This window comes from Pimephales promelas, chromosome 24, assembly GCF_988280905.1.
Source record: "Pimephales promelas chromosome 24, fPimPro1.hap1.1, whole genome shotgun sequence".
Lineage (NCBI taxonomy): Eukaryota > Metazoa > Chordata > Actinopteri > Cypriniformes > Leuciscidae > Pimephales > Pimephales promelas.
The window spans coordinates 13,421,615-13,434,799 of record NC_142792.1 but is presented as its reverse complement, the minus strand read 5'-3'; the positions used below and the strand labels follow the sequence as shown (position 1 = coordinate 13,434,799).

Here is a 13,185-nt window from a genome sequence, read left to right as displayed (position 1 = left end):
ATTTATATTTATGTATAATATAAATTATATATATTATAAATGTATATACAGTATATACATGAAAATATTTCTTAAATATATACAAGCATGTGTGTGTATATTAGGGCTGGGTATTGAGACAAATTTCACAATTCGATTCGATTTCGATTCACAAGCTTGCAATTCGATTCGATTTCGATTACGATTCGATATCGATTATTTTGGATATCAGTTACAATAAATGGCCATTTTTCTCTAGGGAATCAAATCTCTAAAATGCTGTAAACTATAGGAGTCTAGTTGTAGCCAATAGGCTTCATTGTTTTGTAGCAATACAAACACTTAAATTAGACTTTTATTTATTTTTATAATAAGAAGATTATATAATGAAATATAAACATTTAAATGGTGGCTGTCATAAAAACTTGCCAGATTTATTGAAATATGCATTAAATATTGAAGAACATTAAGATTATAATGCATATGCAATATGGTGTATATATTTAGCAAAATGCTCCTCTCTGGTGTTATTTTTTCTAGCTGACTAACAAGTTTATGTGGGTTTTCTGAGGTAAATATGACGATACATTGATTACAAGCTGTAACTGACGTCTTTCCACGGTTGAAACGCTGATTGAGGGAATCAATGTGACATGATACGGATTTCGATAAGTTGTACTCTATCTTTAACACACTTTCAGATGATCATTCATGTTTATTTCGCGCTGTGACTGGTATTATTAAGCCGGAAAAGAGATCAGCGCCGCTGCTTCTCTTGAGCTGCACCAGAGCGATCTCACGCCACGGCGCCAAAACGCTATTCATGTTTTTGAATTTCTAAAGAAAATGGACGTAATTTGAAAATTGAGACTTTGTCATATCAATAGTAACAAAGGACAAAGATTATTGCGATTTGTTGGATGCGCGCAGCCGAGATACAATGTCCCATTCATTCAAATGAAACAGAATGACTAATCAATTCTTGAGATTTAAGAATCGGTATCGGTTCGTAAAAATGAGAATCGATTAATATCGAGAGATCGATATTTATTACCAAGCCCTAGTGTATATTTATATATATATATACACACACAAACTTTTATTTTGGAAGCGATTAATCGTTTGACATATATATATATATATATATATATATAGACCCACAAATCTTGAATGGCAGTGCACATAAAAAAAATAACAAATATCCGAATTTCAATTTGATGATAAACTTCATTGTAATGTCTATTTCTGAATTATAGACTCAGAAAAGGTCCCAATCTCTCACAGTCACAAATCGCTGACACAGTCATCAGTCATGGCTTACACGCCTAAATGAGGACAATGATGTGTGGGAATAGATTGTGGAATTGCTTTGGGATTAGCGTTAGAAAACGTGAGCGTCAAGCTGAGCTACACCACATTAGCTCAGTAACCCTTGGAAACTGCTTGTGGGCCAGTTCTGTTTTCTACACTGAGAGCCAGCTTATACTGAACTATTAAAACAAAAAGAAATATAATATATGAACCAAACGCATACATATGCTGCTATCTTTATATTCTCTCTGTCTCGCACAATAATCACATGACTTAAAAGGAGGAAGGAAGGGATGACAGGGCCACCAGGTTTCATGAGGCCCTTTGGCCTAAAGAGGAAGTGGTCCAATTTGCTGAGGGACGCCAACAGACTTCTTTTCCCCACACTGTCATGCTCTTCCTCTCCAGAGCATCTCCTTTCCTTTCTGCTCAGTTGGTTCCTCTAAAAGTCTCAAACGGTTACCGACAACTGGCAGTTAATGTTTTGTCATCTCATTACCCACTGGCTTCAAAATGCTATTCTGTTTCCTAGTCAAATGTCAAAGCCTTGGTGGGAAACCACAGCTTACTAACATCGTAGCTATTCGCAATACTCAATTTCAGGGACTCAAAAAGATAGTTTAAGCATCTGAAATTGAAAAACCCCCAAAATCAACAATTAATCTGAACATATAGGGTTTACAGACCCCTAAATACAGTGACACTAGACAAATACCGAGGGTAATTCAGGCTGGTTTCTCTGACACGGCCCTCCAGAGGAATCAGCCCCGACAGCTGTATTAGAACTGCCATTTACAAAGTCAGAGATATTTGCTTCCCTGACAGACCCCATGTATGTTTGCATACGGTAACGGTTTGACTCCCACAAGAACGCTGCTGGGATGTTCTGATACAGCTCAAAGCAAGAACCACTGTCAACCGCAACAATCGAGACTATAATTAATTATACAAAACAACCAAGAACTACTACACGAAAGCGATACACCTGAAACCGACACATCAAAGCTGACGTGGTGGCACTATCTAAAGTAGTTTCTTCCAGGACTGAACCCAGGGTGTTCAAACAGTGGGCGGCCTTCTTCGAAAGGAAGTCCATCTCTTTATTTTGTTATTTTCAACAGAGCCAACAGACCGGCATTCCTCTGTGCCCAAGAGGACACACTATCACAGGGATTTCCTTCCTCTCGCTCTGAGCGACAGGATCGGGGTCAGACCCCAGTAGGTCATAGCGACCCAGCAGCACTCAAGAATTGGTATTGTAACAAGCTTGGCAATTGGCATCTCAATTTGAGAATTATGACATGTACAAATTATGATCACATGTATTACAGAGAATTGGATGACATAAGTAGAAATGACAAAAATGAAGCAACAACAAATCTATGACTGCATTAACTCATACAGTAACAGAAAGTTAGTGAACTGACAACACAGTTTTGAGACAGGAAATGTAAGGGTGACATACACTTATCTGCCTTGGGCAGTGACAGATATATTGCTGTCTATTTTCCATGATTGGGAATGACAAGTGTTTGCTCAAAAACAGGAAATGATATGTACTTGGTTAGCAGTTGCACAATGTGTCACAGATATTCCACGAACCCATTTTACACTGGAAAGTGTATACCACAAAAAGGTGCATTCTGTAAAGCTGCTTTGAAACAATACGTCTTGTGAATAGCGCTATACAAATACATTTGAATTGACTTGTGACAATTTTGGAGAAATTATCTGATAATTATCTGATAATTTTATGGGCAAAAAATAGGTAATTTGTCAACCAAGTAGCTTTCTGTTCAGCAGTGCAGCGGCATAGGAAAATATGCAAAGGAAACCCTCACGTGAAAACCCGGATTACTTTTGAAATGACTTGAATTTGCCCACAAAAATTCACTGAAGAATAGTAAATGGCTGCACGTTAAAGGGTTAGTTCACCTAAAAATGTTCCGTCTTCATCCTCATGTCATTCCAAACTCTTAAGACTTTCATTCATCATCTTCAAACACAAACGAAGATCTTTTGATTAAATCTGAGAGACTTTTGTCCCTCCATTGATATGCTATGCAATTACCAATTTGTTTGACGCTTCAAAAAGTTCATAAAGAGATTGTAAAACTATTCCATAAGAATTGAGTGGTTAAGTCTCCATCGGTTGATGTCTTACAGGTTTAAAATGACATGAGGGTGAGTATTACTGAGTAATTAATGACAGAATTTTAATTTTTAGGTGAACTATCCCTTTAATGCTGCACTGATGCTGCATTTCATTACATAGAAGCAAAGCAGCAACAGATGCAGAGTAGCTTCGGTGGATATTTTAGTTATTTATTTGACATGACATTTTTATACATGCTTCAGAGCAGACACAAAAGCCACCTCAGAGCAGCCTGTGTAAAGACACCTTTGGAGAAAGGCAGTTATAATTTCACAAGAGCCCCGTCATTAAAGATCAAGCCATTAAAAATGCATGGAGAAGCAACAGGATCTTCTTTAACAACCTCTTTCAGCGACTTCAGTCTCATATCTCTTCTTAAAGGACAATATTCAAAATGTCACATCCAACTAGGAGTCTATAAGGGGCCCAGTGATGTTTTCTGGTCTGCCAAGAGGAATGCAACATGGGTGTTTTTAATAATTATTTTCGTGACCCTGAAAGGCACGAGTGCATAGTAGGCTATTACTCCGTGATCTGACAGTCAGTCCAACGTGAAAGAAAACCGAGTCTCATTTTCTCCAATTCTTCTTGAATGAACTAGTCATCTTCCTCGACTGAGGCACAGAACAGAACTAGGCGGGGCCGGTAATCAGTCAAATCTAGAAGGAAAGACTGCACTAGAAGCGCTAAATGTGCCTTTTATCACAATGCCGGACACTCCTTACTCATCTCTTTACGTAAACCATGTCGAAGAATGGTGCTTTAACGGTTTGAATCTGATAATCAATGCTTCGTTAAACTACTCATTCGTACAACTTTTCCATTTCCGCTATAACTTCCACCCTGCCGTGGACATGAAACAACAAAAAACGCCATTCTTCAACACAACGCCGTTAACCTCGCGCGCTTCGACACAAACTTCCCAGCGATTTTTCTCGCCCTAAAGAGTCTGGTAAATCTAAGGAGTTGAATTGTTTCACTCCAGCTCCGCCATATTCTAGACATCTGAGCTGCTCTTCCGCAAACCCTTTGCCGGGTCTGCTCTGCAACATTGGAACATTCCGCCGTTCAGCCGTTACAATGTATCAATCAAACCGCGACATTATAATCCCCTCACAGTTCCCGCGCAATACACGCGCCGTTGCGACTGTAATGCCATAGAATATCGCGCAAATGCGATACTTACAACAATCCGCTCCAGCTCCAGCCAGTCAGTCCGTCTGCGCCTGTGCCTGTGAAAGAGCTGCTCGCCTCTGGGAGGGTGGGTGAGGTTTAGAGTCGAGCATGACGTTACAGCCTCGGTTTCAGCACCATAGGCTCCCTAGCTCTGCCTACAATTGAGCGTAACGGGAAACGGAGAACGAGCGCTGCTAAATTTTGCACATGGAAATGACAGTGCTGATAGACATGTACAGTAGGCTACTTACAGTACAAGATAGGGAAAGAATTCTCAAGTGCTGTAGCGTAGTATGGTATGTGATTGTATACGATGGCGTTATGTTATATATTACCATGTTATATGTTATTTCAAGGTATTTCCAAAAATGCACTGCCTTACAATGATACCATATCCCAAAAAGAATGGTAGCCAATGTACTTTAGCCTACTAAAAAAAAAATTATAATTTGAAGATGACTGACAGATAGAATAAAATAATGTTATATAGCATATTTAGCCTATAAATATGCAGCTAAACTATATTTTATTAAAGAAAAAGTGCTATGTCCTGAGTGACAGAGTGAAACTTCAAAAAAAAATAATAATAATTTCAGCGAATGTTATATTTCTTTTTAAAAAAACAAAAATTAAAAAAAACAACAACACCACATTTTGTGAAAATTCGAGAGATTGCACTCAAATATAGATCTTTTTGGTACTTTCTGTTAGTGTTTCTACACGTTTATGCGAGTTATTTGATGGTTATGATATCCAAAAACAGCCCAAATCACAGTGAATTGAGACAAGGCACGTTTAAACGTCATGCTATATTTCAATGGCATCATTCTAGTCCCAGGATGGCATGAATGGTCTCCTATTCTCCCCGAGCAGCAACTCTCATCCGTCAGAGGCTGACTCTGCCACTCTGGGGGGAAAAATCCTCAGCGCCAGTCAAATGGCTCATTGAGAGCAACTAGGAGAAGCCAGGAATGCCAAGTATGCTCTCTGGCATCAGGAATGCAGGCCCACTCCCTGCTGTGGACTACATCCCCTCCCCTCTGCCAGCAGTCATGTGGCCCTAAGCTATAAATGAGGGGTGAGATGTGTTCCATCGGTGCGTCTTTAGTTGCGGATCAGTGACCAGTGTGCTGGTCTCACAAGGAAACTGAGAGACAAGACAACATTAGTAATGTCGCCAGTCGCCATGACTGGGTGAAAGGGAGAGCATCATATGAGACCGAACCACTGAACTAAATGGAGAGAAGAGGAATGAGATCTTTGCTTGCTTTCAGAATTGTGAAAGTGCGAGGGGTTGAGGCAAATATAGGCCTACTTAAGCCATTTAATGTTAAAAGTACAGATTGTTCTTTTGAGAGGGAAAGATGGGAGGGGGGAAAAAAATGTGAGCTTAATTTCTATTTTTGAATCAATTAAATTACAATTTTAAATACATTAAAATAAATAAAAAATAGTTGTGATAGTTATAATACTTCTATGATATAATAATACATTTACATTTTACATTAGTCATTTAGCAGACGCTTTTATCCAAAACGACTTACAACTGAGAACTAAAGCAAGCGAGTCATCGTGAAGAGGCGAAAACAATGCATATGTAATGTGTAAATGCAATGAGAAGACTTGTGCAATGTGACAATTTGTGTCCAATTCCAGTAAACAGAGATAAATAGGGAAAAGAGGAACATGAGCAGAACATTTGCATTCAAAACTGTGAAAGTCTGTAAAAAAATAGGCAAATTTCAGTATTTAAAATATTTACAAGACTTTTCATGCCGCTTGAACATCCAAACTATCTAACTTATGCATACATGAGCACAAATGTTAATTAGATGCAAAATTTGACATGCTCAAATCCTTGTTTAGATTTATAAAATTAAAAATTTGCTTAAAAATATTTTCAAGATTTGTTATCACAACATTTTTTCTTTTTTCAAATCAACTTAAATAATTTATTTAGTTGAGATAACTTATTATTTTGAGTTTCTGATGATTAAATCAATCTCCTTCATTGTATGAACTCACTTTTTCCAGTTCAATCAATTTAAAATTTTAAGGCAACCAGGTTACTTACTTCTTCAATATTTTTTTACAGTGTAATTTCTTACAGGAAAACTGCAAATTTAATAGCAACTAAGCAAAATTGCACCAATACAAGCAACATGTTTATTGTATAATACAATTATTTTATTGTGATCTTGTTAAGTTTAAGTTTGATTGAAAAAAGTTACATTTTACTGAGCCGTGTATTTTACTCTTCTACACCAATTCATTTTTTCCCCTATATAGCAACTCACAATACATCTTAGCTACATCTGCATTTTATTCTTAAAAATATCAAGGCACAAATGCAGATAAGGCAACAAAAGCAAGACTGTGAATGTCTGTATGCATTAATAGTTCTGTTTTTGTAAAGTGGATTGTGTAATTTTCCATCTTGGGGAGAAGTGCCAAAGTTAATTTTCCATGTGAGTGGACAATAAAGATCAATTTTATACAAGCAACTTATGGTTAATATTGTTCTATTGTATTATTGCTATATGATGTATATTAAAGTAATATCAATAAGTGAGCAGAATTGAGATGATCAGCCCCTGCAGCAGTGAATATACAACATATAGAGGAACTTCCATCTGCGAGGCTGCGCGGAAACTCAAGCACTTGATATTCTTAGCTCTTCCTGTCAGGGTGGACATTCAGTTTCTCTATAACAATCAGAAGCCACTAGATTCTTTGTTGTTGTCATTATAGGCAAAAAAAATTGGGGTGAAATAATACGAGAGTATTAACACTGAACCTTAAGAGAGTTTGTGTGTACACTTCTGTTCATGACTTATCCAAAAGAGAGCACTGTTGCTCCAAGTCTACATTACAATCAAGGAAGTGTGTAATGAACCAAAATCACATACTTCTCTACTATATAGTAAGCCAAAAACAGTATGTAACAAAAAAGGTATGTCCAAATTTACAGTATAAAAGAGTAGGCAAAAAGTATACGGATGGCCACTACTTCCTTTGAGATTCTGAGTGTGCATTCGATGGAAACTCATATCCCATGAGGCCACAGGATTTGTGAATGGCAGTGATGTAACAAACGTGATGTAATTTCGTCTAAACGTCTAGATTAATTTCATACTACAAATATTCATACCATATAGAACATAAGCTACTTTTTTAGTGTTAACAAAGTACTTATTCCATATAAGTACATACCGTAGCGAGATTATGCGATTTCGGACACAGCCCTGAAGTATGTGGCCTGTATGTTGCCATATTTACTTGTGGGCACTTAATGGGCATTATCATTACATCATAGTAGAAACATTAGATTATTGAAGGGTTTTTAATCTATCATTTTTATTCCACTTCTTTTAGTAATTTATATGCTATCTTTAGTTATACATGAATACAATACTCACTTCACTGGAGTCTAAAGGAATCTACTGGATGTTGTTCTTTAGCTGTCATGATGCCATGACTAATGATGACAAATCTGACTAAGCCAAAGCTATGGATAAACTCACACTACACACTAAGAATGACTTACAAGAAATACAGATTAGGAGGAAAACCCCCAATAGAAAGACTTCCTCTGAAGAGAAAGTGGGGCTGTGTCTTCCATGGAAAGGCTTGGCTATATCACATTGCTCAAAAACAATAGACTACCTCAAGGTTCTTTTGAAAGCTGCCAGTTTGCAACTTCAGATTTGCAAAGACATTTCACTCACTACAGGCAAACCTGAACCCTAAACAACGATAGACAATCACTCCAGCAATCTCTATTTACTGATCTCACTAATAACATAGGGCCTATGAAGCCGGTTTCGGTCGCTAGCCTACTCGCTAGCTAGATATGTTTCGGCAGTGTTTAGTAGTGTTTATCACCATAATAACTTACACTTCACAACTAACCTGGGGTCTGTACCACGATGGTAGTTGAACAAACTCAGGGTTGCAGGATTAGTTTTGAGTTGACAAAACCAAACCAAACCAATCCAACCAGACTTTGTTGGTACCATGATGATCAACGGATCATCAACTTTCTCTGTCAACTAAGGCTTTGATCGATTCTTTGCTTTAGAATCGATAGATAAAGCTATAAAATGACTACATGTGAGCTTAAATATTCAATTCTCTCTATACCTTTCTCAACTGTAAAAACTAACTTTTTGCGCTCCTTTAATTGCACTCCTTTTGAGAGAAATAAATCACAGTTTCACTCTTTCTCAGCATGTGATGTGATAGTTGAGATCAGCAACATGGTACCAACAAAGCCTGGTTGGATTGGTTTGGTCAACTCAAAAATGATCATGTAACCATGAGTTTGTTCAACTACCATCATGGTACAGGACCCTGGTCAGTTTGTTTCAGGATTTAATATATATATATATATATATATATATATATATATATATATATATGTGTGTGTGTGTATTATATGTATGTTTGTAGATTCTACAAACATATATATAACACACACACACACACACACATATATAGTCAACACACTACAAACACACAATAAACAAACATGTAAAATTTGACAGCACTATTGTACACACACACACAGGCCTATAAATACACGTCATGTAAACACAAACAAGATATATTTAAAGTTTAGCCAATATTTAATGCATAAAAAAGATAAATAGTGCTAATGAATGTATTTTAGTCAGTTAAAACAGAGTTTCAGTAACACATTTTCCATATCTTTCAGACCCTCCTTAAATGCAAGAAAAAAAAAAACATTTTTAAAAAACAAAATAAAAACAAATCTGCCTCATGGCGAACACAGTAGGCCTAGCCTATATGTCAGTATAGCCTACAAGTTATGAGAAACAAAAACTATTTTACCATTCCATTTGTCATTATTCATATAGGCATAAACCGTAAACAATGTAACACATTAAAAACATAAAAATAGATTTGATCACTGGGGATTTCAATATTTTACAGCAGTCTGGCATGTTCATGTAGCTACCATATTAAGATTTCAACCTCTCATTACTGCCACAAGTGTTTTTTTTTCATAAAGTTCTCTGCAGAAACCAGAACAACAAGCAAAAAAGGTGAAGTATAGATATCTTATTTGTAGTACCAGTGGACAATATCATGGTGTTCTTCATATCGACTCATATTTCACATGATTCACACAGCGCACAGTAGCCTTTTGTAATGGAGGAAGCAATTCCATATTAGATAATAGGTCAGTAACCTTAATACACCGATGTGTATTACTTTACGTATCCAATAGTGAAATGAAAGACTCGCCACCGAATCCATGACAAATTAATGGATAAGATCCAGATCATCTCGATCCGATGCGCTTGTTGTTGTTGGCGGCGGCAGCGGTCCTTGAAGGAGGAGACCCGGGTGATTGTTTTTCTGTCCAGCTGTCGTCTGCCCAGTCGGATCCTTGTGGATACATCAGACCCCCGACTGAATCAACCAGTCCAAACAGAGCCACCAGAAGGGATAGCGCGGTTCCGATAAAGTAGATCTTCACAAAGCCTATCCCAGGCATGATTCGCTGCGAATGTCCAGGACTGGAGTGTCCATAAAACAGAAGCACACATTAGCCACGCTTCTATCGATACCGGAAGTAAATTATATTATCTTAAGTATACTATCAATAATAATAATAAAAAAAAACTTGTGTATTTTGATTATAACCTGTAGCCTAACTTTACTAGGCTATAACGTTACATCAAATTTCGTCAAAAAGGGAAACACTTTATTACTTTAAGATGCAATACAAAATGACCCACATACCCAACATAACAGACAAAATACCAAAGACGAAAGTAAATGTTAGTCTTTCTTACCAAGAAAAATGTTAGTCCTGCTTGTGTCGGAATTTATTACAGCTGTGTCAGCCGATGTGTGTGCCGATTTCCTTTCTTTACTTTGTCCTGACATAGCCTTTTGTCCAGATGCGGTGGGAATTTCCAACATCTAACCTGGGTAGAAATTCCCGCGATGCGAAACAGTTCGGATCTTTCAATGAACCGTTTGAACCGATTAACATGTCCGAACTGTTCTGATACGAATAGGAGCGGTTCTCCAAGGCTCACTGATTATTTATCTTTTTAGCGTGGAAAAAGTAGGTTAATGCTGAGTTTGACACCGCATAGTAACATACTAATCTAACTATTTTGTGGTAAAGGTAGTATGAGTAGTAGCCTATGCGGTTCCGAACTTAGCATGTTACTTTATAGCAAAAAGTGGGAACGTTACAAATGCTCTACGTAACGTTATGGTTACATCGAGTTTCACAAAAACATAATAAACACCTATAGATGGCTTTATTGGAACGTCTTAAAACATGTAAGTTAGCCTAATCATAATGTCATGAATAGCCTAATCAAGGCGTAACTTGCATATTAAGAACCTTTTTTTTTTAACAGTCAATGAACGTAAAATGATCGTTGGATTGTTTGTTTTTCGAACTGGTTCATCGAAACTGTTCAAAAGAATCGATTCACTGAATTAAGTTCCATTCAATTTAGGGAATGAAACAGCGAAATAACCATTAGATCTAATCTATTATGCAAATAAACATAATAACCATAAAAACTGCAGATTCAACGAATTATGGTGCCATAAAAGCCACATCAACTCACTGGTTATTCCAGTGAGACAGGATGTGCTTTGAGTCATCAGAAGAAAATGTGTGAGAAAAGTGAAAGTGACTAAAAAAAATCTTTGCACCAAAAACTTTCATTATTGCAGCTGGCATAGGTAAATTCTATTTATAATTATATTGTGTTTTGTGTAAGAATTACAGTTGATGACTGATTAAATATTTCGTTGGGCTTTTGAATTGCATACAGTAGTAACATATGGTAAATTGCAGAAAAAAATGAAACGAGATAAAAACATTTAAAATGGTCTATGCAGCCCTCTACTGGTGAAAAGAGAAGTTGGTGATTTCGAAATGACCATACATGGTCGCTAGAGGGAGCAAAATGATTTATCAAAAAAGTTTTTTTTTTTTTTTTTCTGGGCAAAAGCAATATATTGTACCTGAACATGATAATTCACTAGTAGATCTCAAAGTGCCATGACAATACATTCTTATACAGTATTTTTGTAATGGGAGATGAATATAGTATTGTACTGTATTGCAGATAATGAAAACAAATCAGGAAAATGATGTTCCAATTGTCATCTTACAACCTAAATTGTAAGAGAAGTGATGAGGGTCCCTGTTTAATGGGGGAATTGCATGGACAGTTATAATAATAATAATAATTTATTAAATAATAATATTTTTATAAAAACAATCAGAAAAAAAAAACATGCTGCTTTTTTTTGATTTTCAAAAACCATCACTTGATTAGGCTGCTTGTGATTTAAAAGCGTTTTTCCTTATAGGGGCCAAATGTCCCCACAAGGACAAGGATTTCGGATATTGCAACCTTTGTGGGTAAATTTTATCCCCCTAACGTAGGGCATACTACTCCCCCACTCCCCCTCCTCCCTCTCACACTAATTCCCTTAATGCACTGAATTGCCTAGCACACATGAGGAGCATAAGGGGGGTGTCATGAGTCTGTCACACTCTGTTTAGTAAATGGCACTCCCACAAAATGTGCATGAGATTCATTATCATGGAAACCACGAGATGACAAATGCCTCTCACATTTATAGACAACCATGTAGATAAATGATTTTACATAGTTTCTAATGTCTTGCATGCACTGTGTCATGTTTAGTGTGTGTGGTATTGAAGACAGTCAGCTACTGTTTTTTCATAAGGTCTTAAAAGGATTTCAGCCTAAGCTACTGCCTCCAGTCAGCAACCACCTGCTTTTTCTTAGTACGAAGTACAGTATACAGCGAAATATATTCAGTTATAGTGCACTAATAACTAGTGCACAACACTATCAGCTGCTCAATAACATTATGTTTTGACATGCAGTCTGTGTCCTTGTCATTGGGAGGCATGCTCGTTAATAGAGACTTTGAATACACAAGTGCTATGAACATAAATACTTCGAAATTGGTGGGTTGTTAAGCAATTTTATAATTTTTGCATAGAAGACAGGAAAATAAATAAATAAATAAATAAATAAATAGGTAAATAAATAAATAAAAAAACACTAAGCCATATCTAGGGACCAGAAAATCAGATGGGATGGATGCTTTTAACTTAACTTTAGCAGGTCAGTAAAAAGCAAACAGAACACATAGCAATAATGCCGTGTTAACAGACAATTTTATCATTTTGGGTTGTTTATTTTGTCTGGTTTTATCTAGTTTGTATTTTGTTTATTTTATCTTGCTTGGTTTCATTTTCTTGTTTTATCCAAGCTGTTTTGTCTGGTTTTATTTTGTTTGTTTGATTCATCTAGTTTGTTCTGTTTACTTGTTTTGACTTGTTTGTTATGTCTGGTTGTCTTATCCATGTTTTGAGTTTGCTTCAGCTTATTTGTTTCACCTGGTTTGTCTTATTTGCTTGCTTGATCTCATCTGTTTGTCGGTTTTGTCTGGTTTTAGTTTTTTGTTTCATATTGTTTGTTCTGTTTACTTGTTTGGTCTGTAGTTTGTTATATCTGGTT

The 13,185-nt window shown here is 36.5% G+C and overlaps 1 protein-coding gene and 1 long non-coding RNA gene across 2 annotated transcripts in view; both read right to left on the bottom strand.

Moving 5' to 3' along the window:
* The window catches only part of rap1b (RAP1B, member of RAS oncogene family), a 53,640-nt gene extending 48,871 nt beyond the window's left edge, over positions 1–4,769 (bottom strand). Inside the window, exon 1 of the mRNA XM_039668316.2 lies at positions 4,632–4,769. The gene's annotated coding sequence lies outside the window, so the exon portion shown is untranslated. The remainder of the gene's footprint in view (positions 1–4,631) is intronic.
* Positions 4,770–9,230: 4,461 nt separating this feature from the next.
* LOC120476980 (uncharacterized) lies at positions 9,231–11,617 on the bottom strand. Its single transcript, XR_005622297.2, has 2 exons — positions 10,447–11,617; positions 9,231–10,167 (listed from the first exon to the last, which is right to left on the bottom strand). It is a non-coding gene; the product is annotated as an uncharacterized LOC120476980 (long non-coding RNA).
* Positions 11,618–13,185: the final 1,568 nt, after the last annotated feature.